This window comes from Colobus angolensis, unplaced genomic scaffold (assembly GCF_000951035.1).
Source record: "Colobus angolensis palliatus isolate OR3802 unplaced genomic scaffold, Cang.pa_1.0 Scaffold134, whole genome shotgun sequence".
Taxonomy (NCBI): domain Eukaryota; kingdom Metazoa; phylum Chordata; class Mammalia; order Primates; family Cercopithecidae; genus Colobus; species Colobus angolensis.
In genome coordinates, this window is record NW_012114422.1 from 1473351 (window position 1) to 1478503 (window position 5153).

A 5153-nucleotide genomic window follows, 5' to 3' on the forward strand; every position below is an offset into this window, starting at 1 on the left:
TGCCTCAGCCTCCCTAGTAGCTGGGACTACAGGCGCCCGCCACCACGCCCAGCTACTTTTTTTGTATTTTTAGTAGAGACTGGGTTTCACCATGTTGGCCAGGCTGGTCTCAAACTCCTGACCTCCGGTGATCCGCCTGCCTCCACCTCCCAAAGTGCTGGGATTACAGGCGTGAGCCATTGTGCCCAGCCTCAGGTTTCTTTCTGTTATGATTTTCCTCTCTTTCTTTCAAAGCTGAGACTCATCAAAAGAAGTCCTCCTGTTTTTGTGGGTTTATATTTGCAGCTTTGCAAATGAAAAAAAATACTTTTATTATCATTATCAGATATTCTTTCTGTTAATAGAAATTATTTTATTTTATTTATTTATTTATTTTTAAATTTGAGACAGGGTCTCACTGTGTTGCCCAGGCTGGAGTGCAGTGGCACAATCTTGGCTCACTGCAGCCTGTGCCTCCTGGGCTCAAGCAATTCTCCTGCCCCAGCCTTCAGAGTATCTGAGATTACAGGCATGCACCACCACACCCAGCCAATTTTTGTATTTTTAGTAGAGACAGGGTTGTCTTGTCTCGAACTCCACTGATTTGTCTGACTCGGCCTCCCAAACTGTTAGGATTACAGGTGTGAGCCACCACACCTGGCCCAGAAGTTATTTTAACTAGTGGTATGCTGGCAAATGTTTAACAGGCTCTCTGGACAAAAAAAAAAAAAAAAAAAAAAAGGAAAAAAAGCCCTAATTAGGAGCATTTGCTAATTTCCATAATGTAAATACTCCTACCACGGCTGATCTCAAGCTACTGAAATGAATGTCACTGAGTGAGGATTTTTGAAAGATATGCGAACAACCAGCTTTGAGCCGGCTCCAATGATTTTGGATGCCATTTCATACAAAGACACTCAAGATACTTTTAAAAGCATTGATTACATCCCTCAGTTCTGCTTGACTTTTTCCTTGACCTTATAGGAAAAATGTAATATATTATGCACAAGAGGCAGTGCTCAGGCTGCTGGAGTCACAGCTTGGCTCAAACATTTACTGGCTCTGGCACCTTGGATAAGTTATTTACTATCTCTTTATGTGCTAACTGGGACTAAAGAAGAACTTAGCCTAGGCATAATATATACAATGCACAAATGCATCATACAGGTTAGCTAGTATTAGTCCTATATTAGCCCAGAGATTTCTTGCTGCCAACCCAATAATTAATAGCTTGTCAGTATCATATTTAACTCTCATGATAGCCCTGTGTTGAACACCACCCTGTCCCACGGTTGAAAAATCCAAGGGCCATTGTCATATTGGAGTCGTTGAGGCTATTCAGTGGAACACATGTCTTTCAACACTTGGTCCCAGGTTCAGAGTAATGTCCTAATCAAGCACATTGAAGAACATGAGTTTATTACAAAATTGAGTCTATCCTAAAACTCCATTCAAGTCTTCAAAGTTCTCCGAAATGAATCAAGGACCACATAATTTGCTATGCAGCAAGGCAGAAAGCAAATTGAGATGACTAAAATTGTTTTCTAGAGACTCAGAATGGAGTTAACCTTGTCTTGATAACTCAGAAAATCACTATAATCCAGGAACATACCAAGTTATAAGACATGGATGGACTTAGCTCACCCTTCAGGCCTTCTTCTCACAGACATTGAAGGAGACCCTTACGGCTGTGTTTTCTTTCTGATTCTCAGCTGTGCTCTGCTTAGATGAAGTTGCCTAAGCAGTTGCAAATGGAGAAGTTCTTATTGTACTAAAAATCTAGAAAATAGATTTCTGGGAAACAGAGCACCTGGAAAGTGTTGGAATGTGCTTAATGTTCCTATTTAAATACTCGCTCCTTGCTGTTTTCTTTTTTATTATGATTTTTTAAAAAAAACCTAAAATGCACCATTTTAACCATTTCGAAAGTATACAATTCAAAGGCTTTTAGTACATTTATGATATTGTATAGCTGTTGTGTCACTATTATCTAATTCTAGAACATTTTTATCACCTGCAAAAGAAATCCTGTACCCATTAGCAGTCATTCCCCATTCCCCTTACCCTGAACCCCAGCAAACACTAATCTGCTTTTTGTCTCCATGGATTTGCCTTTTCTGAACATAACATATTTGGAATTATACAATGAGTGGTCTTTGATGACTGACTTCTTTCACTTAGCATGTTTCCAAGGTGCATCCCTGTTGTAGCATGTATTAGTATTTCGTTCTTTGTGACTCAAGACCATTCAGTTGTATGGGCATATCACATTTTGTTCATCCACCCATCTGTTTGTAGATATTTGGGTTGTTTACATATTTGGCTATTGTGAACAGTGAACATTCATGTACAAGTTTCTGTTTGATTATCTGTCCTGGATTCTATTGGGTATATTCCTAGGAGTAGAATTGCTGGGGCATATGGTATTTCTATGTTTAACTTACTGAACATATTTTCTTTTTTTCCAAGATAAATTTAGGGGAAAAGTTATCCTAGAATGAAAAAGTACAAGCTTTCGTATCAGAGAAACCTGACTGAATCCCCGGTCATTAACAAGCAGCCATTTGACCCTGTTAACCTTTCTCTGACACAGCTGATAGAGTAACACCTTAACAACAATATTGCTAGTAAGCAAGTATATGTGTGATACTTTACTGTATTTCAGACTCAGAAATAGAAGAGGAATTTCTTGGGTTTCTGGGAAGATGTTGTTTTGCTCATTATGTCCCAGGCTCAAAAGAGAAGCAGTGCAAATGAGGTAATGTCGACATTAATAGTAGATTCTTGCCAGCTCCCAGCCCCCATCTGCTCATCAAATTAGGCCTTGTTTGACATCTTCCCTCTCCCGCAACATTTATTTTCCAGAATTCCCAGGGGATTCTGGTCTCCATATACACAGCACTGAGTTTCTCATGATACTCTGTCTCTGTGAGGCCCTATGCCCTCTCCCCACTATGCCACTGCTCTCCACAGGGCCCCTGCCGGCGGTCCCTTTGGGCAGAATGGAAGGGATGTGGGAACACCTGCCCTCTCCCTGTTTGTTCAGTGTCACATTTTGTCCCTTGGACTCTGAGCCAACAGTGCTTGGACGCAGGTTCAAAAAGTATCATATAAACACAGCTCCTTCCCCACCCCAGTATTGGGGACAGGGAGACAAAAACAGTGGTTCATGCCCTCCATTCTCCCCTCCCTCCCAGGTACTCCTGAGGCAGAGGTTGGTGGGAGGAACTCCACTGTTTTCTCTCAATTAAGAAACAAACTGATGTGCACATCAATTTATGCAAACAGGCCTTGGGGTAAGGGGGTGGGGAGCACCCAAATCCCCTCCCAGCTTCAGCTTCAGCTCGGGTTGGACAAGAGCTTCCATAAGCATTATCTCAATCAATCCACAATCTTATGAGCTAGTTAGTATTATCCTATCTCACAGTTAAAAAAAAGATTTCAATATGAGATGTTCAGTATTAAAACAGAAGACACTAGGACAGGTGTGGTGGCTCATGCCTGTAATCTCAGCATTTTGGGAGGCCAAGGCGGACGGATCACGAGGTCAAGAGATTGAGACCATCCTGGCCAACATGGTGAAACCCCGTCTCTACTAAAAATTCAAAAATTAGCTGGGCATGGTGGCACATGCCCATAGTACCAACTACTCAGGAGGCTGAGGCAGGAGAATCACTTGAACCTGGGAGGCAGAGGTTGCAGTGAGCTGAGATCGCACCATTGCCCTCCAGCCTGGCGACAGAGCGAGACTCCATCTCAAAAAACAACAACAACAACAAAAAACAGAAGAGACTAAACCTGTCCAACAGGCAGCAAATTTAGTGCATTCCTGTCTGCCATCTTCAGCCAGGGATTTGGTTATCTTAAGGCACATAGCTAGAATGCCTGGACACCTGCGTGTAAACCTCCCTTTGTGGCTTCCTTTTTCCAGTGAATTGTTTAAGAATATCCCTGCTGATCCACTATCTTTGCTGTCTATGGTCTTTTATGGCCCCTGATAGGATCCCAGACCACTCCCTGGTATGTAAAAGTTTTAGACAACTTAGGGTCTGTGAAAACAAGATGCCACTCTTGGCTCCCAAAAGACTGAGATAGAAGGAAGAGTCAGGGTCTGGCTGAGTTGTCTTGTTTACCCTGAATGGAAAGAAGAAACTGAGGTTCTGGAAAACATGGATGTAAAAAGCTTTCTATCTTGCCATCCATCATGGATAGAGAAGGGGATTTTTGAGATTTAGATAAACCTGGGCCAAAATGCTTGCCTGGCTTTATCCTTTTCTGGTTTTTTTTTTTTTTTTTTTTTGAGATGGAGAGTATCACTTTGTCACCCAGGCTGGCGTGCAGTGGTGTAATCTCAGCACTGCACCTGCCTCCTCCCAGGTTCAAGCGATTTTCCTGCCTCAGCCTCCGGAGTAGCTGGGATTACAGGTACCTGCCACCACGCCCAGCTAATTTTTGTATTTTTAGGAGGGACAGGGTTTCTCTCCCATGTGGGTCAGGCTGGTTTCAAGTTCCTGACCTCAAGTGATCTGCCTGCCTTGATCTCCCAAAGTGTTGGGATTGCAGGCATGAGCCACCATGCCTGGTCTATTCGTCTTTTTAAAGGAGGCTCATTAGTCACAGGAAGCCATAACTTCTAAGGGGCAGATATTGGTGTCCAACCATAGATGAGGAAACAGAGGCTCAGAGAGGCAAGTTCACACAGCTGGGCCAAGCCAGGAAACCATCACTCCAGACCAAAAAGTTTGAATTTAGAGCCCTCACTTCAGGCCTGGAGGGTTATTAATAAGGCTTTCCCCGAGCTCTAAAGCTGTGCTCTCATGACTGTAATTTCCCAGGGCCTGGGAAGAGAATTCCAGGGGATCCTGGACTTATATGAGAAATAATCATCTGTATTTTCACAAATATCCAACTGAAATCTGGCATTTCCTTCTATTATGAATGTAGGCAACAAACCACAGGAATGTTAGCCATACCTGGGACTTCGTTAGCAATGGAAATCACTGATATTTTCATAGCATATGCTACTAATGGAGCATATCTCAAAATATCACTTACATGCATTGCTTTTTCCAAGTTAGGGTAGTTATTAAGCCTGTGCTAGATTTTACTAACTGCATTAGTAAAGGAACTGACATAGTTCTATATCACAATCAATTTTTTTTTTTTTTTGAGAT